The following is a 24,833-nucleotide window of genomic DNA, read 5'->3' as shown; positions in this document are numbered from 1 at the left end:
AATGGAGTAAGTTAGCATAATGGGGGACGCCAACTCCCTCACTCATATGCCACATTACTGTGTATTCTGCCACGCACAACCAAACTATTAATATAATAGTTCACCCACACAATCTATAAGTAGGACGCTAATGGCATAAGCTGAAACACTCAAGTCTCAATTTTTTAAAGTTTTTAAGGAAGTGTCGTAAACTTGAAACATCCTAACCTGAGGACACCCTGTAGTCAGGTAACACTTTAGATCAATGCTTCTCAACTTTAACAAACTTAAGAATCATCTGGGGATCTTGTTCAAAGGCAGATGCTGATCATTAGGTCAAGGGTGAGACCAGACATTCTGCATTTCTAACCTGTTCCTGGGTTGTGTGATCCTTTCACTATCTATAAGAAGGAGTTAGAGCAATAATTTGCCAACTTGGCTATGCCTCAGAATCGCCTGCGAAGCTTTTAAATTACTGTATTCAGATTAAGTAGGTTTGGGATGTTTCCCCAAGTCATTCTGGTGAAGGCTGTCATGGACTCTTGGCAGTGTTGTGGGACGCAGTGACCAGAGGGCAAGGACACTGGGGTGGAGAGCCCAACTAGGACCCTGGAATGTCACTCAGGATAGATGTAATGAGGCCTTATATCGGATCTGAGAGGGTTGGACACTGAAGCAGGAAAGACTCTAGAAAGACATAATCTATAGGACAGGGCTAGGGAGTGGACCAGGTTGGTCTTTTGACTGACAGCACAGGTTAAGTAAGGAAGATAGAATGATTCTGAGAGAATCCAGCTTTGGAAGAGAAATGTCTTGAACTTAGGACTAAGGTATAACATTTTGGGCAATGAAGTTATTTCTTACCTGGCCATCAGAAATTTTTTCCTGAAATACAAATTTATTCATGACACCCCTGCTTAAAATCCTTTGCTGGATTCCCTATTGCAAAATACAAGAAGGAAGAGTTAAAATGAACACACTTAACGAGGAATTTAAGTATTTATTAAGCTCCCAGACTGTGCACCTCCATTCAAGAGGTGACACTCAGGAAAAAGAAATAGAAGATGTGACACTGTCACCACTTGGTGGGCACAACTAAGCTGAAACTTTGGCAGCTAGTATGTGTTTCCCTGAGTCACTGTTTTCCCTGCTTCCTCCTTCTTCAGAGCAGTTCCACTTTATGTTTCCCGGCATCATTCTTTGGTTTCAGCACTGATGGCCCCTCTGTCTGTCAGTTTTCATGGACTCCACAGGTAGTCTCAGAAAGGTGGGTGTGTCCTTCATAGATTCCGAAAGGCAGGTCTCATTGGACCTTGTGGACTGTCAGGTGGTCCATTCTTATCTCTCATGCACCAGGTAAAGAATCTTCTGGGAGGTGCTGTCCTAGAGCATCTGTTTAGCCTGAGACTCAGATTGCCCCAAGGACTTTTGAGTTCCTGGCAGCTGCTAACTCTCAGCTTTGTCTTCAGGAAATTTATGATATCTGTTTAGTGCTTGTAGATATTTCTTACTTGGGTGCCCCTTGGTAATTCTTTTATTTATTTATTTATTTATTTACAGGGACAGAGAGAGGTACAGATAGGGACAGACAGACAGGAATGGAGAGAGATGAGAAGCATCAATCATCAGTTTTTTGTTGCGACACCTTAGTTGTTCATTGATTGCTTTCTCATATGTGCCTTGACCGCGGGCCTTCAGCCGACTGAGGAACCCCTTGCTGGAGCCAGCGACCTTGGGTCCAAGCTGGTGAGCTTTGCTCAAACCAGATGAGCCCGCACTCAAGCTGGCGACCTCGGGGTCTCGAATCTGGGTCCTTCCACATCCCAGTCTGATGCTCTATCCACTGTGCTACCGCCTGGTCAGGCCTTTGGTAATTCTTACTTTCACTTCTCTCTCTGTCACACAGTTATGCACACTGACAATCAATTGAGCATTTATTGTGCCCGAAGCTTTTTTAAAATTATTTTATTTTATTTATTCATTTTAGAGAGGAGAGAGAGAGGGAGAGAGAGAGAGAGAGGAGAGAGAGACAGGGGGGAGGAGCTGGAAGCATCAACTCCCATATGTGCCTTGACCAGGCAAGCCCAGGGTTTCGCACCGGCAACCTCAGCATTTCCAGGTGGACGCTTTATCCACTGCGCCACCACAGGTCAGGCGTGCCCGAAGCTTTTAATCACCATGTTCTCTGTGGTATAGTAATCTTGACCTCTGTAACACATCTGTAGAGAGAAAGTAGACACAATTGGCATAGGATTGCCTCTGTGAAAGGATCAAGTGCAACGTACTTGTAGGCATTCAAGGCTCTGTGGAGGCTGGCAATAATTTAGTTCACCAGCTGCATCTCCACTGCTTCCCAAACTGAGTAGGTCAACAATTTCTATCCTTTGTGACTCTGACTTGGCATACACTATTTCCTCTTTCTGGAAGGCCCTTTGGTCTCTGCAAGATGAATGAACTCTTATTAATCCTTCAGGATGCAGATCAAACTCTGGAAACACCTCTTCATTCCCCACCCCCAAGTCATGTTTACTCTTCTCTCTAATACAGGGGTAGTCAACCTTTTTATACCTACCGCCCACTTTTGTATCTCTGTTAGTAGTAAAATTTTCTAACCGCCCACTGGATCCACAGTAATGGTGATTTATAAAGTAGGGAAGTAACTTTACTTTATAAAATTTATAAAGAAGAGTTACAGCAAGTTAAAGCATATAATAATAATTACTTACCAAGTACTTTATGTAGGATTTTCACTAAGTTTGGCAGAATAAATCTTTATAAAAGAACTTACTATGGTTAAATCTATCTTTTTATTTATACTTTGGTTGCTCTACTACTGCCCACCATGAAAGCTGGAACGCCCACTAGTGGGTGATAGGGACCAGGTTGACTACCACTGCTCTAATATATATGTATAGCATTGAATACAGATCTCTGTTGTGGTACTTAGGCACTTGATTTGCATATCTCTGTCTACACGCCCTCATACTCTGAGCTGCTACCTGGCTGCATCAGCCCTTGTGTGCGGCCTACCTGTGGCAGAAGTTCAGGAAGAGTGTGGCAGATAAGAGCCTTGAGCTAACTGGTTTTGCTTTTTGCCTCAGTAAAAGGAGGAAAGGGACAGGTTATTTTGTGTAGGAGGTGAGGGAGGAACAAGAGCAGTACCTGAAAGACTGAGACAAGCCCAACAGGGTTTGGCCCACATGGCTGGAGCCATGAGGTGGGGTGGGGAGGGACACGGGGAGAGGTAGGCTGTAGTCTTAGCCTGGGGAGAAATCACAGAAGGCCTTGAAAGTTGAATTAAAGAATTTAAATTTTATCCCCACGACATGACATCAAAGGTCTTTGAATGTGGGAAAGACATGGCGAACACTGTGCTTGGAGAATGATTCAGGGTTGGGAAGGGCAGATTAGAGAGAGAGAGGAACTTCTGTGCAAGGCACTGTTGGACCAACCCATTGAAGTAGATGAGGACCTAAATCAAGGCCATGGCAGTGGGGATGGAGAGGAGGAAACAGAAATGAGTAAGTTTGCCAAGAAATCCTGCAGGATTTGGTGACTGATTGGATTTGAGGGAGGGAGAAAAGAGTCAGATTGGACACTGACGTTTTGTGCTAGTTTTCTGGGAGAAGAATGAGGCAATTGTTAGCAGCATGAAAGCATGGAGGAGCATGGAAGGGGGAAGGAAAATGTGGGTCAAATAAGTTTGCAAATATGATGTATATGGTTGCTTGCTTATAGTTTGCATTGGGTGTGGAGGACAGGCTGTAAGCAGGCAGGGTCCTTATAGCCTGAGGCTTAGTTTTAAGACTAAGTCTTCCCCACCCTTTTGATACTAAGATCTTCTCAACACTAAGCTTTTCCCACACCCTTGACTGTTGCATGATGTGGGGTGGTACACTCTTATGAGGAATCCCATTTATGCCTCAGATAAGTGGCTTTTTATCAGAGACTTCCTTATTTGTATACTGGCTTAAAGGCTTTAATTTCTACACTATAAAATAAGGGAGACCAGGGCATTCTCTCTCTCTCTCTCTCCTCTCTCTCTCTTTCTCTCGGTTCCTGCTATTAGCATTGCATAGGAGACGCAGCCAAGATGGCAGAGTGCTGAAGGAGAAGCCAGTTTGTGCAGAGAGAAGGAGATGGGGAACAGAGGTGAATAAGGCTGGTGAGGTAGAAACCTTTGATTCTAGGAATACTCTGATAAGTCAGTGGCTTTGGGAACCCAGAATGGAAAGGGAAGTGTTTTTCCACTGTGTGTATTTCTCGCCCGCTGGGTGCAAGCTAGTATTAAAGGTAATGGCCCACCAGTTCTTGACTCTGTTGTTTCATTATTGTCTATCTGAATCAAATGCAAACCTGCATGGGCCCAGCAGCTGTGATGGTGGCCGTGGCTACTGGCCATACAGAAAATGATGGTGGTTGATTCCCTTTGTAATCAGGAGGGAGCCATGGGTAGTTAGTATTTTTATGCAGAGAATGGTGAAGCCCAAAAGAAGACTTGGCGGCTGGTGGCAGAACCCAGGGCTCCTGGTCCTCCGGCCTGGGGCTCTTTCTTTTGGAGCACAGTGGATTTGGTCAGAGAGGAGTTGCCAGAAGGTCCAGATGGAGATTCCATTAGGCAATGAAAAATGGGAAAAAGATCAGGGTTGGGGTGAATTCAGCCTGCAGGACAGCTAAGGCAGGATTCTTACAGGTCAAGGACTCAGAGGGGAAGAGTCTGCTGGCAGCCAATGCCTACAGGGGTGTGAAGGCTGAGTCCTTTCTGTCCTGTGACCTCATTGTATGTTGGCTGAGGGTGGGATGTTAATGCACGTGGGTGGGAAGTGGGGAGAGCTTTTATGATATCTGCACTCATACTTGTTAGTCCTTAGTGCAAGTGCCTGTCTGTGTATTAAATGGTTTTTCTGGGACTGCAACCACCAACCTGTCAGTTCTATGGAAAGATGTATTCCAGGAACCAAACATCTTTTTTTTCTAGACAAACTTTAGGGACACATCCAGACATTCATGGGAAGTTGCCTGTGTTGTGTTGGAGTGGGGGTCATGGCGGGTGGCCGCCAATCTGGGGAAGGCAACCAGCCCTGAGGACCTCCTCCAAGCGGGGCCTGTGTCTAGGGCCAATACCAGGGATCCAGGTGGCTGAGGAGGGTTAAAGCCGTTGGAAGAGAGAGGACCTTATCTAGAATCTATGCTGCTGCCCAGAGACTGAATGACCTGAGGCTAGATTTCCTCCTCTCCTTACCCTTCCTTTCCACGCCTCTCTGCCCAGCCAGGCTCCTTACCCTCCAGCCTCCAAGGACGGGCCCTGCCTTTGCCATGGCACAGTGCTCACCTCGGTTTGATAGGGCAGAGCTGGATTAATGCACGTGAAACAGGCACATGGTAATTGCCAAATAAGAAGGAAAACAAAGAATGCTGGGATCTGACGTTGAGGGAAAACTTCTCGAGGCTCTTGGCCCTTTTCAGCTATGTAACTGGGTCTGGCAAGTTTCTTCTTCACCTTGTTTTGAGTTTTTATTTTTATTTTGGCTCTTTTTTATTTTTCCGAAGTGAGAAGCGGGGGGGTGGGGGGGTGGGGGGGAGGCAGACAGACAGACTCCCGCATGCGCCCAACTGGGATCCACCGGCATGCCCACCAGAGGCTGTTGCTCTGCCCATCTGGGGTGTTGCTCTGCTGCAACCAGAACCATTCTAGCACCTGAAGTGGAGGCTTTGCAGCCATCCTCAGCACCTGGGCCAACTGAGCTCCAGTGGAACCTTGGCTGAGGAGGGGAAGAGAGAGATAGAGAGGAAGGAGAGGGGGAAGGGTGGAGAAGCAGATGGGTGCTTGTCCTCTGTGCCCCGGCTGGAAATTGAACCTGGGACTTCCACATACTGAGCCGATGCTCTACTGCTGAGCCAACTGGCCAGGGCTCTTTTTTTTTTTTTTTTTTTAACCGAGACCAGAATGTATGCATGAGCCCGCTCACCCATACTAAAGTATCGGGAATAGCCATAGAGTGCCGATTTGAGATTGGGGTTGTCCGTGTCCCAGGAAGAACTTATGCAAAGGTGAGTGGTGGAGGGCCTACTAACAAATCTCCAAGAAGAGATTGTTAACACAGATGAAGATGGGGAACTGATCCCACTCTGGCCTCTCTCCCCAGCCTACAGCAGCTGTGATGTTCCTGAGTGGCTCTGATTTGGACACACAGGCACACGTTATTTTATTGAGCTTTGCTTTATTGTGCTTCACAGATGTTGTGTTTTTGAAGGCAGACCGTTCACCACTATTAAGCTTACAACTGGCTTTGTTGTGATACTCACTTGATTGCAGTAGCCTGGAAGCAGACCTGCCCACATCTGTTTCTTCCTTGAGGACAGGCATAGAGGAGGAGGGGAACCTGATCTCAGGGCTGCTGTGCCTGCTTAGAGAATGCCAGGGCTTGCTGGCCGCTGGGAGTGTGTTTTGGTAGCATAGTCAGAACTCCTGCCCTGACTCCTGGGTAAAGACATAAATCTACAATGATTTGTGAGCATGGATGGAATGCACCAGTCAGATGGAGCTGGGCCTCTCCGCTGGGCAGGGACTACTCTGGCCTGGAGAACCACTCCTCTGACTGTACTGGAGTATCCCAAGAGGTCTTAGCAAACTTCTCCCACCTACTTCTGGCAGAAAGGCCCAGAGAGCCTGGCAAGGAGGAACTCCTTGGGTTGAGAGAGAGAGAGAGAGAAAGAAAGAAAGGGAAAGTTATGTGGGAGGCAGGAGGTCTATTGTAGGGAGTAAGCCATAGCTCATTCTAGGAAGACTGAAAATGGGTTACCTTTATTCTCTTCATTTGTAGCAACTCCTTCCTCTTCAGGGGCAAATTTCCTCCCCACAACACAGGACCTCATTTTCCCTGAATCAAAGAGGTGTTCACGTGAATAGCTCTCCATGGTGGACTGCTTCGTGGAGACCAGAAGAGGTGTAGACAGGCACCTCAGAGGGAGGGATGGAGTGGAACTTCGGCTTTAAGGGATTCTACAAAGACCTTGCCTCATAAATAGTGCCATTCCCAGTTTATAGGAGGGAAACAGGTGTCAGAAAAGTAAAATGATTTTTTTTTGTATTTTTCTGAAGTTGGAAATGGGGAGGCAGTCAGACAGACTCCCGCATGCGCCCGACCGGGATCCACCCAGCATGCCCACCAGGGGGCGTCGCTCTGTTGCAACCAGAGCCATTCTAGCACCTGAGGCAGAGGCCATGGAGCCATCCTCAGCGCCGGGGCCAACTTTGCTCCAATGGAGCCTTGGCTGCAGGAGGGGAAGAGAGAGACAGAGAGGAAGGAGAGGGGGAGGGTTGGAGAAGCAGATGGGTGCTTCTCCTGTGTGCCCTGGCCGGGAATCGAACCCAGGACTCCTGCACACCAGGCTGACGCTCTACCACTGAGCCATCCAGCCAGGGCTGTAAAATGATTTTTTAAGGTCCCAGAATATTAGACTTAATTTATTACCCAATTAGGGACACTTTTGAGAGTGAAAGGACATGGACATATGCTGAATTGGATGGGATCCTGGGATGACAGGAATGTCCCAGGCACACCGGGATGTGTGTTATCAAACTCCAAATTCAATAAGGCACCAGGACAGGTAAGGGTGGGAGGGATCGTGGAGAATGGATTGCAATAGGGGGAGGGGAGAAATTAGAATTTGAATTTGGTTGGGAAAGACAGATTCTTCTAATTTACTAATTTATTAAAGCAAAGAAATAGTTCTTGCCTCTGTCATCTGACCTTGACTAGATGTCATGAAGCAGTTTTATTGCATAAGCTCTTCCTGCAACCAGCCAAGACATCTGGTTCTTCGATGCAAGGCTGCTCACCTGGTAACAATAACCAGCCTGTGCGTCCATCTAGGTTTTCGCTGTGCTGGCTCACTGGAACTGCACAATGCCTCAGGCTGGGGTTATTGTCCTGCTTCTGCAGTTGAGGAAACTGACTCCTCCTTCCCCTTCTCCCTGGTCCCCCGTCCAGCATGGCAGGCAGCAGGTGTTCTCTGCCATGAGGACTTGGTTTCCCTAATCTCTCAGGACCCTAGGAGCTCTAGAGTGTGGACTTTGAATCTTACAGGCCTCCTTTTTTTTTTTTTTTTTTTTTGTATTTTTTCTGAAGTGAGAAGTGGAGAGGCAGAGAGACAGACTCCTGCATGCGCCCGACATGCCGACTAGGGGGTGATGCTCTGCCCAGCTGGGGCATTGCTCTGCTGCGGCCAGAGCCATTAGTGCCTGAGGCGGAGGCCATAGAGCTGTCCTCAGGTTCTAAGTGCCTGGGCCAACTTTGCTGCAATGGAGCCTTGGCTGCGGGAGGGGAAGAGAGAGATAAAGAGGAAGAAAAGGGGTGGAGGTTAGAGAAGCAGATGGATGCTTCTCAGTGTGCCGTGACTGGGAATCGAACCCGGGACTTCTATACACTGGGCTGACGCTCTACCACTGAGCCAACTGGCCAGGGCCAGGCCTCCATTTAAATCCCAGTTCTACACAGACTTGCTGTTGCTACTTTAAGCAAGTCTTCACCTCTCTGATCTTTAAGTTCCTCATCTGTTCAATGGGAACAGGCCTATTTTATTGTAAAGATTAAGTGAGATGATGCACAGAAAATGTTGGCTTCAGTGCTCAGCATATCGTAAGCGGTCAATAAATGGTATGGTATTGTTATTGTTACCATCCTCTTCTCAGGAAGCCTAGGTAACATGCTTTGTCAAGAGGAATGATTTATATCATCCAGATATGAGATTACACTGAAATTCAGGGGGATGTAGTGTTCTTTGGGCTTCCAGGTGTGACAAGAGGACAGCCATGGTGGAGGTGTGCAGCAAGTCTAAGAGGCAGAAATATGTGCAGGGTGGGGGACAGCCTGGTTCCAGCTGGCCGGTCAGCAAAGTTCAGGACAAGGGCAGCAAACAGAGCTCAGAGCCCCAACCAACTTGATGAGATGTGGCAGGGGTAAGTGCAAAGTCCTGCCTTTAGGCTCTGCAATCAGTCAGTGTGAGTATCCTACTGACCATACGGAAAACCCACGTGAACTGTTTAAGCCTGGCTGCATTACTAGAAGTCCTGGGTTTAGCCCTTGCTAGGGGATGACCCCTCTTTTCTGGGCGTAGTGTCTGGGACAGCACATTTTGAGAGCAGGTAGAGGAGGGACCTTAAATGCTGCAAAACTATAGTCCCTGGTCTGTGAGCTTTGGTAGGACCTGGGGTTGGACAGGAAGACAACAGGCTGTGAATGCAATGTTCAGGAGGGTGGGGGAGCTACCGTGTTCTATGTTGCTCAGAGGGCAGGGCTGAGGGTCCAGGGTGGTGATGGTAAAGGGAATTAAAGAAGAGGTAGCTTTCAGTTTGAGATGATGTAAGAAATTCCAAATAACTTAAGCTTATCTCTAGGGTCAGGCAGCTGTCAGAGCATGTCTTGGAGTCCACCTGAAGAGGGTGTGTCCAGGCAGTATTGACTAGAGAGGATTTTGTGAAATAACGGGGGAGGCACCGTTTGCTGAATAGTTACAGGTCTAACTGAAAGTGCTGTGGGCTTTGGGGGGATAATTGGTGGCTTCTCAGCAGTGATGACTTGGCAGCTGATGTAGGGAGGGGTGAGGGGGGAGGCTGAGGAAGGGCAGCCTGAAAGCTGTGCAGAAGCTTCTCTGTGTCAGGTCACAGGCTGAATGAAGTCCCACGCAGTAGTGGGGGCTGGGAGAGAGGGAAGGCATGAGGAAATGCCTTTGTAGGCTGAAGCTGAAGCTATGATCCCAAAGAAGTGATTGTGTCATGTGTGTTCTCTGCTGATACCCACCTTGTCCCAAGCACCTGACTGGGGCATGAAGTCTCTTATAGACTCATGGGCCACCTCTTGAAGATTGTGAGAACACAGCATCCTGGTACACAAAGAACTAAGGCCGTACAGTCCGGGGCACCAGACTCACAGCATCCAAGACACTGGGAATTCTGACTGTCCGCAGTCTGGGCCAAAGAGCAAGCTTGCCGCCCCGAGGGGAGGTGGGGATGGGCTGTGGGCAGCAGGGTTTATTCACAGAGGCTGAGGTTTTGGGTGGGGTGCATGGAGGGAGGATGAAGAGTGCTGTGGTTAAGCAACGTGGATGTCTGATGGGCACACTAACCTGGCATGGGTGGCAGGAAAGGAGCCTGGTAAGGCGGTGGGAAGGGAAGCCATGGAAGCCCCAAAGTCAGAATCGGCCCCCTGGATCTTGGGAAATACCCACCCTTTTAGGAGCAGATGTAGAGCATAATTCTTAAGTAGTCCAGGGTCAGTCGATTTGTGACTGCTTTTATTATGTCACCGAATGATTTTTGACTATTCTCTCTGCTAAATACTGTGATGGTGGGAACATGAGATGAATGAAACATGTCCTCTGCCTGGAGAAAATTTAAGGAAAGTACCTCTTACTCAAAATAGGCAGTAATCACTGCAGAGAAAACGCAGTGACCATTCTCAGAAAGGAGAGGTGGGGGCACCCGGCTTGCTGAGAAGGTGGTATTTGCTACATGTCTTGAAGGGAAGATAGGGACCAGCGGCATCCTTTCTATGGGGAAGGAGGGTGTTTCTAGCAGCGGGAGCAGCAATGCACAACGAGAGGCCTGGGGATGGTAAATTATGGGGCCTGTGAGGAAATAGCCAGTGGTTTGGTTTGGCTGAAACTGAGGAGTAAGTGAGGTTAAATGGGGAGCCAGGGATTGAAGTTATTATCCGTTAAGTACCCACCATGCATCAAGCATTGAGCGCAGAGTCATCTGTGCTCACTTCCTACAGGAGCCTTTCAAGGCTTTACCTGAAAAGGGAACAGACTTAGGATAAGTGACTTCCCCATGGTTCCTTATTTGGAGATTGGCTGAAAGATTTTTGCACAGTGTCCCAGGTTCTTTCCACCCTACCTTGCCACCACGTGAGAGTCCAGATTATTTAGTTTTCAGTTTTATGTGAAGATCAGCTCTTCATGTTGAGACAGGATGATGGTCCGTGTGCATGTGTCAGATGGTTTTAACCTTTGAGAAGCATTTGGTGGACCTGGCCAGACTGTTATGATGCAGACCCAGCCCTGATAAATATATGTATATGCACACATACGCATATTTAGGAAGTGAATCTGGAGCACAGTAGGAAGTTGTATTGGTGTTTATGGCGTCGTAGAAACTGTTCCTCCCTGAGTACTATAGGCAGTTGCTGATTTCCTGGCTGAATTCCTCTATTTTCTCTCCCACTCAAGAAAGTATATTAGAATGGGACAAGATAATCTGGAATCGTCTCTAATTTATACAAAAAGATTCTTGCCTTTAGCTACTTTATCATACGTAACAAGTTACAACCGACTTCATCTGTTAGGGACCCCAGGGTGTCAGCTGTGGAGGGATGGTAGGCAAGGTGGTGCTCTGCAGTGGGTGGAAGGGTGGGGTGAGGGACGAAAGTCATGGAAACCTGGGCGGTGACCCAGGTGGGGCGGTGGGGGTGGAGGGGAGCGGCTGGCACTGATTCGTAAGCATTTGCCAGGAGCCGGCCCATGCAGGGGTGTAGCGTGAGTGCTGGGACAGCTCTGTGAAAGGACAGCCTTGTTTCCACAGTGACAGGTCCAGGCTCTGAGCAAGTGGGTGCTGGTGGTGTCTGCCTGCTAAAGTTGGGGTCCTTTCTTATCCTGTGTCCTAAGGGCCAGCAGTTCTCACTGTTGAACAGGGCCCCATCCTCTGTCCAGCCTGGCCTCCCTCCTGTAGCTCAACCCGGATCCATCCCTGGTACCTGCACCTTACTTCTATCCTCAGGGCGGACCTGGGCTCCTTCAGGTTTCCTAGTGGGAAAGTTTTTCTCAGTCCAGAGGGAACACTTAAGACTATCTAGGGGAGCTGGGGGCCACATAGGCAGTATTTGGACTGCAGTGACTCAGGATCTCATGTGCACAGGGGACTTCAGGTGGGACGAAACTCTTTCCATGGCCTGCCTACTCATCATGAGCACTTTGAAAACTTAAGAGCTATTCCAGAGTCACAAATCCAGTCCTCAAATATCATGATTAATTATATTTGAGAGAGAATTTTAAATGAACCTAGTGACAGTTGAACGAAGAATGGCATTCGTGAGAAGACTCCCATAGACCACAAGATACACATCTCATGGCATCTCTGTTACACACCATGTAGAAATCCTTCCTGAGTAACCCCAGGAGTGCTCATCCGTTTGACTGTGGGGGTTCTGTAGGAATGTCATGTCCAGGAGGAGCAATGGTGGGGCCTCTCTGAGTCACAAGTACAACTTGGCTGTCATCTCTCAAGACCACCTCTGAGTTAAAGGGGCTTCCCCAGTCCAGTGCGGGGGCTGGAATCCCCTGCTTCCAGGCCAAAGCCTTTCCCAAAGGTCAGGATCTGGTCCTTCCTCTCCCCGACCCTGGAGCCCGGCTTCAGCTTCACCGCATCCCTCTCCCAGCTGCGATTTCTCTGCCAGGTCCCTGCCCTCAGAAGGCCCTTGATCATCATAAACTCTGCTCACTGTCCCTAAGCCAGGTGCTTGGTAAGACCAGAGGAACGACGGGGGAAGGGGCTGTAAGAGCCTTCCTGTCCGACACTGAGAGACAGAAAGCTCAGAGCAGGTTCACTGTGCTTGTCCCTCCAGATCCACCTAAATGGGGGTTGGCTGCAAGAGACTTGGCAACTTCTCAAAATCATACCTTCCCCCCATCTCAATATTTAGGCCTTGATAAGCAGTCTTGGTTTGGGCTAAATCCATCTCCTGAAATAGTGCAGTTAGGGACACGTTCTCCACCAGAGGGGAGGCTGGCTGTTGCGTATTTACTGGCCAGGCGCTGAGCGGGTCATTTCCTCCATCCTCTCTTCTGACCCTCTGACCAGCCCTGTGCAAGGCAGGTGTCATATCTCCATTACATAGTAACTTGAGAGGTTAATATGTATCACTCAAGGTCAAACACTAACCCAACTTCAAGTAGCAGAGCCAGGTTGTAAACCCACGTCGGACTGACTCCAAAGCTTGGACTCTGCTGCCTCCTGCTCAGAGGAGGGGGAGAGGAGTCGCAGAGGGGTTGCACCAGACTGGTGTGGGGACTCTGGGACCAGTACTGCCTCCCGCTCAGAGGAGTGGGAGAGGAGTCGCAGATGGGTTGCACCAGACTGGTGTGGGGACTCTGGGACCAGTACTGCCTCCCGCTCAGAGGAGGGGGAGAGGAGTCGCAGAGGGGTTGCACCAGACTGGGTGTGGGGACTCTGGGACCAGAACTGCCTCCCGCTCAGAGGAGTGGGAGAGGAGTCGCAGAGGGGTTGCACCAGACTGGTGTGGGGACTCTGGGACCAGTACTGCCTCCCGCTCAGAGGAGGGGGAGAGGAGTCGCAGAGGGGTTGCACCAGACTGGGTGTGAGGACTCTGGGACCAGTACTGCCTCTCGCTCAGAGGAGGGGGAGAGGAGTCGCAGAGGGGTTGCACCAGACTGGGTGTGAGGACTCTGGGACCAGTACTGCCTCCCCCTCTCTGGCCCTTGGAATCACACAGGCTTCTCTCCCTTTCACTTTGAGTCTGAGGAACTCTTGGGGTTTCTGCTATGGGAAAATCATGGCCCAGCTTTAGGGATGAAAAGGGTGAGAAAAGGGAGAAGGACTCCCGGGAGATTTTGCAGGGGCCTTCCCTTCCCTGGGGTCAGACCGGCAGACTTTGAGGAGCAGACCTCTTGGGACACAGAGAGGGGAAGCCCAGAGCAGTGTGGTCCTCCTTCTCCTTGATGGGCAGGAGTTGTACAAGTGGGGCATTCCTGGGTCACTTTTCCTGGAAAAGTCCCTGAACCACTTTAGGCCTAAGTGCTCTTAGGAGAGGGAAGTGATCCCAGAGGCAAGTGTCTTAGGACTGGAGAGCTGAGGTAGGGACCCCGCCCTGCCCCGCCCTGCCCCGTCCCACCCTGCCCCTCCCCCCAGCTACTCTGGAATTGTTGGCTTGGCTTGAAGAAGAGATAGCTGGGCCCAGGGCTCTTGACTCCGGGAATGCAGCTTGACAGCTGGTCAGGTTGCGGGGTCTTGGTGTTTCCTCCCTGTAGCATGCCGAAGTCTGGCCTTGCTCAGTGTTCTTAGTCCCCAGGCACAACTGCCTCAGAGCTGACTTACAAAGAAAATGAAGCACTCTTAGGAATTGTCCTTACCTGAGTGTTGTTGCAGTTATGAAGATGTGAAACATCTGAGAATGAAGGGCACCAGTGGATGAGAACAGAGGGCCATGGCTCTGGAGAGGGGTTCTACCTTTTTCCCATAGTCTCGCCTGCCGTGCATTCAAGATCAGACCGGGCATGTGTTAGTTTTCCTGGGAATGCCGTAACAAAGTTCCACAGTCTGGGTGGATTAAACACAATTCTGGAGGCTAGAAGTCCACAATCAAGGTGTTGACAGAGTTCAGTTTTTTGTTTGTTGTTTTATTCTTTTCCAAGTGTGAGGAGTGAAGATAGAGAGACAGACTCCTTCATACTCCATGACCAGGGTCCACCTGGCAAGCCCTGTCTGTGGCTGATGCTCTCTGCCCGTCTGGGGCTGTGCTTGCAACTATTTTTAGTGCTTGAGGTGGAGGCTCCATGGAGCCATCCTCAGCACCTGGGGCTGATGCACTTGAATTAATGGAGCCATGGCTGTGGAAGGGGAAGAGAAAGAGAGAGAGAGAAGGGGGAGGAGTGGAGAAACAGATAGTCTCTTCTGTGTACCATGACTGGGAATCAAACCTGGGACATCCACACGCCAGGCCGATGCTCAACCACTGAGCCAAGTGGCCAGGGCCAGGTTGGTTCTTTTTCTAAGGTTCCTCTCCTTGTCATCTTTCTACATGGCCATCTATTCCGTGTCTTCACATGGTCTTCTCTCTATACCAGGGGTCGGGAACCTATGGCTCACAAGCCAGATGTGACTCTTTTGATGGCTGCATCTGGCTCGCAGACAAATCTTTAATAAAAAAAATAATAACATTAAAAATGTAAAACATTCTCACGTATTACAATCCATTCATTTCCTACCTCTCATGTTCATGGTTACGGGTGGCTGGAGCCAATCAAAGCTGTCCTTCGGGACAACACCAAATTTTTATTGGATAATGCGTAACGTACACGGGTTGTTGTATGGCTCTCAAGGAAATTACATTTTAAAATATGTGGCATTCATGGCTCTCTCAGCCAAAAAGGTTCCTGACCTCTGCTCTGTACCCATCTGTGTCCTTATAAGGATACCAGTCATATTGGATTAGGGCGCACCCTATGACCTCATTTTAACTTGATTATCTCTTTAAATTTCTTCTTTCTAAATACAGTCATATTTACTGTATGTACTGGGGGTTAAGATTCAATCATACAAACTTGGGGAAAGGGGACATAATTTATCCCAGAGGTCGGGAAGCTATGGCTCACGAGCCAGATGTGGCTCTTTTTTTTTTTTCTTTTTTTTTTTAAACACCTATTTAGTGCTGGGCACTATGCTGGATGCTTTGCTGTGTCTTTTTTATTTTATTTTATTTTTTTACAGAGACAGAAAGAGTCAGAGAGAGGGATAGACAGGAATGGAGAGATGAGAAGCATCAATCATTAGTTTTTCGTTGTGCATTGTGACACCTTAGTTGTTCATTGATTGCTTTTTCATATGTGCCTTGACCGTGGGCCTTCAGTAGACAGAGTAACCCCTTTTCGAGCCAGTAACCTTGGGTCCAAGCTAGTGAGCTTTTGTTCAAACCAGATGAGCTTGCGCTCAAGCTGGTGACCTCGAGGTCTCGAACCTGGGTCCTCTGCATTGCAGTCTGACGCTCTATCCACTGCGCCACCGTCTGGTCAGGCCAAATGTGGCTCTTTTGATGGCTGCATCTGGCTCGCAGACAAATCTTTAATAAAAAAATAATAACATTAAAAATATAAAACATTCTCATGTATTACAATCCATTTCCTACCACTCATGTTCATGGTTGTGGGTGGATGGAGCCAATCACATCTGTCCTCTGGGATAACACCAAATTTTTATTGGATAATGCGTAACATACATGGGTGGTTGTATGGCTCTTGTGGAATTACATTTTAAAATATGTGACGTTCATGGCTCTCTCAGCCAAAAAGGTTTCCAACCCTAGATTTAGCCCATAACAGGATATTGTCAAAATCCTTCTTGGTCTGACCAGGCGGTGGTGCAGTGGATAGAGCATTGGACTGGGATGCAGAGGACCCAGGTTCAAAACCCCAAGGTTGCTGGCTTGAGCACAGGCTCATCCGGCTTGAGCACGGGCTCACCAGCTTGAGCACGGGGTCACTGGCTTGAGCACAGGATCATAGATGTGACCCCATGGTCACTAGCTTGAGCCCAAAGGTCGCTGGCTTGAAGCCCAAGGTCACTGGTTTGAGCCCAAGGTCACTGGCTTGAACAAGGGGTCACTTGCTCTTCTGTAGCACCCCAGTCAAGGCACATATGAGAAAGCAATCAGTGAACAACTAAGATGCCGCAAAGAAGAATTGATGCTTCTCATCTCCCTCTCCCTTCCTGTCTGTCTCTCTCTCTGACTCTGTCAAAAAAAGAAAAAAAAATCCTCCTTGGACAAGGCCCAGTGTCATATGAGGGATGGAGAGGTACTCACTGCTGGTCCTGCTGAGGGACCGGTCGAGGAAAGGGGACCCAGCGCAGCCAGGGGAGGAAGACTGATTGGCCTTGCCCAAAGGCTCAGCACAGGAACGGCCAGGCAGAGCTGTTCCCCTGTTCTGGGATCTCTGGCAGCAGTGGGTTCTGTATGCATCTTCATCTGGCTCCCATGTGTTCCTCGGCCCTCCAGTGAAGACAGGGCTGCTAATACCCTGCTAACAGCATCCAGCCCAGACTTGCAGAGGAAGCCCCTCCTCCTCTAACCAGGAGGAGCAAGGCTGCTGTTTCCAGTGCAAACGGCCTGTCTTTAAGGAAATTCTTTGGTATCCTACTGGTTTAAACTTTTTTTTTAATGCAAAAGAAAAAGTATTGCACTGATTCCAAATTAAAATGTTTAACAAATGCTGAAATGGATGTTCAAAATACAGAACAAATTTTGATTAATTTAATTAGTATTTGCCTAGAGCCTGCCAAGTTCCAGGGCCTGTGCTCCTCCGCAGGCAGCTTGGGAGGCTTGTAGGGGGTAGCTGGCTGCAGGCTAGGGCTGTGCAGGAGACCTCTGCACAGTCTATGGTAGAGAACACTTGCCAATCCAGATCTTTTTGTTGTTGTTGTTGCTTAGCATTCTAAAATAATAGAATTAGGAGAAATGCCTGGTTTTATCATCTGTTAAGGGAGGTTACATTCTCTTCTGTTAGTCCTTTGGGAGTATAACTGCTTTCATCTGTTATGTCTCTTGCTCATGCCAGGCCCAAGCTGGGCCAAGTTCCTCCTATAGTAGAGCCACCTTTACCTCTGAATGTCAGGCTGCAAAGACAGAGACCTCAGGTATAGAGAAAGTGAGACTGGAGAGGCAGCTGTGGACAACTCCCCACCCTGATTTTGGGAAGTGATCATCTCCCTCTCTGTCATGCCTCTTCTCCCTTTTCTCGCCACTCAGATACACACACCTTTAACATTTTGTGTCAGCCATCGTTCACCATGTGCCCACCTGTATTGTTGCTGGGCTCTGAGGATAGAAAGGTGAGCCACACATACTCCTCGCTCTCAAGCTTCTTAATTTAGAAGGGGAGACAGACATTAGGAATCATATAGAGAGTGCTGTAAACAAGATGATAAAGGTGGGGTACCAAGTATAGCAGGAGCAAAGTGGAGGCATCCGGCACCTCCAGGCATGGTGGGTAGTGTGTCAGGAGAGGTTTCTTGGGGTTGGTGCATTTGGAGAAAGCCTTAGAAAGGGTGGGAATTGAAGGTATAGAGAAAAGCATCTCAAACAGAGGAAATCAAGAAAACAGGACAATCTTTCTGGATTTGGGGATTAGGAAGTGGCCCGTTGTGACTGGACCTTAGCGTAGGGTAAGACATGCAGCCAGGCCTGACCTGTGGTGGCGCAGTGGATAAAGCGTCGACCTGGAAATGCTGAGGTCGCCGGTTCGAAACCCTGGGCTTGCCTGGTCAAGGCACATATGGGAGTTGATGCTTCCAGCTCCTCCCCCCTATCTCTCTCTCCTCTCTCTCTCTCTCTCTCTCTCTCTCTCTCTCTCTCTCTCCCCCCCCTCTCCTTTCTAAAATGAATAAATAAAAAATAAAAAATTAAAAATTAAAAAAAAAAAAAAAAAAAAAAAAAAAGACATGCAGCCAGGAAGGTGGATTTTGTTGGAGAAGTTTGATGGCTAAGCTACAGAATGCAGCTTTGTTCCTGAAACAGTGGGGAGCCATGGAAAGTTTGGGAGCAAAGGAATAATGTCATCAGCTTTATGGAACATATCCTGTCTGCACTGGGAAAGAGATGGGTCAAAAAAGGGTCAGCTAGAAGTAAGAAGCCGAGAGGAGGCAGCTTTGACAATCCAGGTGAGAGAGGATGAGGGCCTAAGGGTGGTGAGATGAGAGTTTGGTGAGATGTTAAGACCTTCAGGGAGTCTGAATGGCACTGTTGAAAGGACACCATGTGAGTCATCAGGAATTTATTGATAGGTTCAAATCTCAGTTTTGCTGGTCCCTAGCAAGGAAAGGTGGGATCTTGTGCCTCCCTCAGGAAAATCCCAGCTCCCTAAGTGGTGTGTGTGTTTAATCTAAATTCAAGCATACACAGAAGTAGACGGAATGTGTCATGAATCCTTACCTGTCACCCAGCTTCAACAAAGACCCCTGGCTGGTTATATTTTGTAGTTAGTAGTTTTTTGAGATGAAACGTTTTGGAAATATTCAAGTTGAGGTCACATTTGCAGCATTTCTCTGAATCTGTCTTCAAGCTGAGGCAGTGAAATGACTCGTCCATTTGTTCCTCTGCATGTGTGTGTGAGTGTGTTCTCTGCTGTGAGAATGAGAATGCCAGTAGCTTTTTCTGAAGGGACTGATGAAACAGGCAGCTTGCAGGTCCCAGTCATCGGGGAAGGTTCTCTCTGCCATGCGGCAGGTGGGTGTGCACAGAGCAAAGAACAGAGGAAAAGGCTGCCTCGGAGGGTGGTTTGCAGGATTAGACGCACTCTTTATCTATTCCTTGAAGGGTGCTTGTGGCCCGGGGGACTGACTCATGCTGACCAAACTGACAAAGTTGATCCATAACCCAGACACCAGTGATCTAATTCACTTTGGCAGGCATTGTCTAGTGACCACAGCACAGATGCCTGCCTTCCCAGACCACCTTCCTGGCATCACCCTACCTGGGAAAGTGAATTATAGGGTCATGTGTAGGTTGCTGGGGAGCCGGGCTGCCAGACAGGCGCCATGTGGGTGGCACGGCCATCACTCAGGATGCCGTGGGCCATCCTTCCTAGTGATCCGTACCCGACCCCCAGGAGAGCCTTACTGGTCACCGGTATGTCACAGAGCAACACTGACCAGTTCGTCTGTGGGCAACGTCACTTCATCTTCTACTGGGAGTGACACAAGTTGGGTGAGGAATTTAGTAATTATTTTTACCACTTAAATATCCTCTGAGTTTGGTACCGATTGAAAAATAAGCCTGGGAGTCAGACAGGTAGAGACCATGATATCTTCTCTCGGACTAATAAAGGAGATCAAGACTGTGGCCAGTAGGGTTCCAACACATCCCTTTGCTGAGTTAGCATACCTACCTATATCAGGGGCCTGGATGAGGGCAAGCTTTCTCCTGTCAGGAAACCCGAAAAAAGAGAGGGAAGGACAGCTGGCTGGCCACACAGGCTCAGCTCCTCTCATTTCCACCAATCAGATACTTAGTGGCTTCCAGGTGAGGAGGTCCTGGAAAGAGAGAATGTCAGTGTCCGCCCGTTGAATATAGCAATGGCACCGCGAAACAAATTAAATGAAGGTGTGAGCACGTGTTGAGGGTCTCAGCAGAGGTTCTTTTGGGAAGTTTGGGGTGGGGACACACTCATAGGGGAAGGAGAATCATCTGGAACTTGAAGAATTAGTTTGATGGACAGAAACAGAGAAGAGACCTTTAGCTTGAAGGACAACATGATGAGGGAACAGCAATGAGAATATACACCTGTGGATGAAGTGTTAGAAACTCAGAAGCCTATGGTTGGAGGTAGCCAGGCTTGGTGAGGAAGGGCTGCGTAGTGGTTAAGAACATAGCCTTGGAGTCAGACAGCCTAGGTTCAAATCCCGTTTCTACTTCTTCCTGATTGTGGGATTTGACTAAGTTGCTTAACATCCCCAAGCTTCAGTTTCCTTGGCTGTGAAATCTAGATAATAAAAGTTATGAGTATTGACATATGAAATACCTATAAACATTTGACTCAAGAAAGAGTGCTTGCCTGACCAGCCAGTGGCACAGTGGATAGAACGTCAGTCTAGGATGCAGAGGACCCAGGTTTGAAACCCTGAGGTTGCTGGCTTGAGCGTGGGATCACTGGCTTGAGTGTGGGATCATAGACATGACCCCGTGGTTGCTGCTGACTTGAGCCCAAAGGTCACTGGCTTGAGCCCAAGGTCACTGGCTTGAGCAAGGGGTAACTTGCTCTGCTATAGCCCCTCAGTCAAGGCACATATGAGAAAGCAATCAATGAACAACTAAGATGCCACAGTGAAGAATTGATGCTTCTCATTTCTCTCCCTTTCTTTATTTCTGTCCCTATCTGTCCCTCTCTCTATTTCTGTCTCAAGAGAGAGAGAGAGAGAGAGAGAGAGAAAGAGAGAGAGAGAGTACTAAATAAATGGCAGCTATTATTATTACCATCATGAGTCCTGGAAAATTTGGGGTCAGCTAAGAAATGCCTTGAATTCCAAGTCATAAGTTTGGACTGTTATGGGGGAGGCTAGGTATTGCTCAGATAAGATGAGGCCCTTGATGGCTAGGTTCTGAATACCTGACCACGGGCAGGGTCAGCTGGAGTGGAAAGGGTAAGATAGAGAAGAGAATCCTTGCCAGGAGGTGAGGGGAGGGGCCACAGGATGCAGGGTACAGTTCAAAGAGGCGTAGGAGCTACCAAGTGAGGACAGGTCCATGCTGGGAGTTTCTGAGAATGTCAGTCCTCAGGGGCTGCTAGGAAGTAGTAAGCTGAGGAGTATTGGGATATTTCAGTCTGGAACTCACAAAAACAGTCTGGTTTTATAAGTCATGAAGTTGGAGATGAAATATGGATTGTCCATGGAGCGACTATAGAAGGTAAAAAGAAGAGACTGAGCACAGCATTTGCCACAGAACAGTGAGGAGAAGCTGACATAGGACATTTTGTGAAGAAGGAGCATCTGGAAGAACCTAGGGAGCACTCTGTCCCAAATGCCAAAGAAGGAGACTGTCTCGGGGCTCTGAGCACTGATGAGATGCCAAGGAGAGCAATCCCAGCCGACACCGACTGACCGCTGGTTTCAGTGCTTTTCTTGTAGTAACGCATTTACCTTCATCACCACCACTGCGCAAGGTACTTTTATTCTGCTCATCTGCTATGGGTGAGGCAGCTGAGGCCCAGAGGGTAAGTGTCTTGCCCTAGGACACATTGAGAGTGATGTCAGAAGTGGGGTTCTAACCCAGGCAGTCTGAGCCTCCGGCTTGAGCTTGAAGCCCACCCTAGACTGCCTGTCAAGGAGTAAGAACCAGAGTAGCTCGGGAGATGAGAGAGCAGCAGTAGTGCACGTGGGTGGGAGTCTAAGCGCACCGAACGGCAGGGAGGATGGAAGGTGAGATGTGAAGTGGTAGCTGGGGATGTAGGGTCGAAGGAAGGGTTTTAGGGTACTGAGGCTTTCATATTCATGGGTTGAGAGGAAGGAGCAGGAGAGAGGAGAGATGCAGATTCAGCTTAGAGAGGGAGCAATTGAGAGGTTAGACCTCAGCGATGAGAGATTAGGGGATCAGAGAGCAGGAGGAAATTTGGGGTGTGGAGAAAGAGGGAATTGCGGGATTCTGTTTCTCACCAAAGAAAGATACACAGTAGTTTGCCGAGGAGGAGGCTGATAAGAAGGAAACATGAGATTAAAAGTCTAGGTACACGTTGTCAGATGGAGCTCTATGCATTGTTAAGCATCTTGGAGCAGAAGGAAGAGGACACCTGAGCTTGCCTCCCCAGGCAGGGGGGAGTCAGGGCAGTTGTGGCCAGAGAGGCAGAGTGAGCTGGGGAGCAGTTCAGTGAGAGCGGGAGGTGTTGGAGAGAGGTAGGCGGAGTTTCAGGGGCTGATCTGCACGCTCACTTCTGATGTGCACAGGGCTGACAGGGCCTGCAGTAGAGAGGCCCCATCCTCGCTGTCCAGATGAGGGGGAGTTGAAAGAGAAGTGTGGGAGGGTGCGGCAGGGTTCCTCAGGTAGCAGGGGAGAGGACAGGCTGCCATTCGCCTGCTTAGACTCAGAAGGGGAGTTCTGAGAGGCCTGCATCTCCTCAGAGAAGGATACTTCCCTTGGGGCCTCGTATCCTTCTACATTATTGCTGGAGAAGAACGGCAGCTTCCAGGCAGCTCCTTTCAATGGTTCCCTTTTGCCCAATGGATAAAAGTCAAGTTTTAAAGAAATGTATTTTATTTATTTATTTTTTTGTATTTTTCCGAAGTTGGAAACGGGGAGGCAGTCAGACAGACTCCCGCATGCGCCCGGCCGGGATCCACCTGGCATGCCCACCAGGGGGCGATGCTCTGCCCATCTTGGGGCATTGCTCTGTTGCAACCAGAGCCATTCTAGCACCTGAAGCAGAGGCCACAAAGCCATCCTCAGCACCTGGGCCAACTTTGCTCCAATGGAGCCTTGGCTGCAGGAGGGGAAGAGAGAGACAGAGAGGAAGGAGAGGGGGAGGGGTGGAGAAGCAGATGGGCGCTTCTCCTGTGTACTCTGGCCGGGAATCGAACTCAGGACTCCTGCACGCCAGGCTGACGCTCTACCACTGAGCCAACCAGCCAGAGCTAAAAGTCAAGTTTGAAGGGTGAGCTGAGGTGAGGGACCCTTCACAAGCTGGTCCCAGCTTCATTTGTTGCCATTCTTTCCGAGGCCTCTGAGCACATAGAGCTGTATGCACAACCCCTCCCCACCAAAACTTTTTCATGCCTTGGGATATGCTCTTTGCTCCTCTTGCAATGCATTTCTGCCTGCTGTCAATCTGGAGAAATTTCACTTGCTCCATGAAGCCTTCCAGGATTGTCCACACTGCACTATCACTTCTTCCACCTGCTGCCCGGCCCTAAGCACACTGAGCTTCATTCTTTTGGGCATGCACATCATGCTGGGGCGTAGGCATGTGTGTGTCTTTCTCCCTTAGGTTCCTCATGGCACTCTGGTGCTTGAAACCCATAGTTGTCCCCTAGAATGATGAGGAGGTGAGCCTTATTATCCACCAAATGATCAGCAAATGGTTGATTTTTGAAACTCAGCTTGTCTTTGAAACTAGCTTCTATGTGATGTTTTTTGCATGTAACTTGCCCATTGAGCTAGTGACATTGTAGAAATGACATTTGCAGCTAACAGCCATCTAAACTTAATTTTAGAGATAATGAAAATTTCATGAAAATTATGTTTTTCTTCTCACAAAGAAATAAAATAACATGACTGCTTTAAAATCAGATCATTAGTTAATTTATGAATTTCTAGTCTATATTGGAAAAAGCCAAAGTTTGTTGGCTTTGGCTCATGGTTCCCAGATAGAGGTCCAAATTTACATGCAACCTTCATGTTCTAATTGACATAGATGAGAGATGAAAGGTTTTTGGCCCTTGGTAGATAAATAACTTAGTCTTGACATTCATTTTTCCCCCCTCATAGTATCTACTAGCACAAGTTTTTACAGGTCATAGGGGGCAAATAGTATTTGTTAAATGGATAAACAAATCTAAAAAATAATAATAGATTGATGTTTGTGGGCCATTCACTTTCATGACATTTCTTTTCTGTTCTGTCTCTCTTATTTTCAAGTAAAATACTGTCCTGTAACAGAGGCAAAGGGGGTTGGTGTGGGCAGAATCCCTAGGAAGGTAAGATACACAGGAAGCATCAGGAAATCCCTGGGCCTCAGGTATTTTGAGCTCTGTTTGGTTCGAACATGGAAACCATCTTTCCTGCCACACAGTTCTCAGTGCTCTGGGCAAGTCTGCAGGGTGAGTTAGTGTGGGGGATAGCAAGCAGGGACTTAGGTGACAGACTGGACTCCACTGGAGGACTTTCAGCAGTTTGTGACCTAATCAGTGTCTTAAATCTTTGTCTTGCTGCCTCTGGCATTTCCACTTAAAACCAAGTGCAGCTTTCCCTGGCCAGACAACTTGGTTGGTTAGAGCAGTGGTCCCCAACCCCCGGACCGCGGACTGGTACCGGTCCGTGGGACATTTGTACCAGTCTGCAAAGAATAAATAACTTACACTATTTCCGTTTTATTTATATTTAAGTCTGAACGATGTTTTATTTTTAAAAAATGACTAGATTCCTTCTGTTACATCCATCTAAGACTCACTCTTGACGCTTGTCTCAGTCACGTGATACATTTATTTATCCCACCCTAAAGGCCGGTCTGTGAAAATATTTTCTGACATTAAACTGGTCCGTGGCCCAAAAAAGGTTGGGGACCACTGGGATAGAGCATCACCCTGAAGTGCAGAGGTTGCCAGTTCAATCTTCCATCTAGGCACATATAGGAACAAATAGATGTTTCTCTCTCTCTCTCTCTCTCTCTCTCTCTCTCTCTCTCTCCCTACCTCCCTCTCTCTCCCTCTCTCTTTCCCCTTTTCTCTCTTTTGCTAAAATCAATAAATAAGTTTAAAAAAAAGAAAAGAAAACCAAGCCCAGCTTCTGTCCCGTGTTACTGCTCCTTCCCCAGCTTCATTTGGGACTTATTGTTAATGTCCTTACAGGATCATCAGGAAG

At 48.3% G+C, this 24,833-nt stretch overlaps 1 protein-coding gene across 1 annotated transcript in view; it reads left to right on the top strand.

Moving 5' to 3' along the window:
- PPFIBP2 (PPFIA binding protein 2) overlaps positions 1-24,833 on the top strand; it is a 159,922-nt gene that overhangs the window by 3,028 nt on the left and 132,061 nt on the right. The gene's annotated exons all lie outside the window — the stretch shown is intronic.

This window comes from Saccopteryx leptura, chromosome 1 (assembly GCF_036850995.1).
Source record: "Saccopteryx leptura isolate mSacLep1 chromosome 1, mSacLep1_pri_phased_curated, whole genome shotgun sequence".
Taxonomy (NCBI): Eukaryota; Metazoa; Chordata; class Mammalia; order Chiroptera; family Emballonuridae; genus Saccopteryx; species Saccopteryx leptura.
The sequence above is the reverse complement of the archived record's forward strand: the minus strand, read 5'-3'. Positions and strand labels throughout refer to the sequence as shown.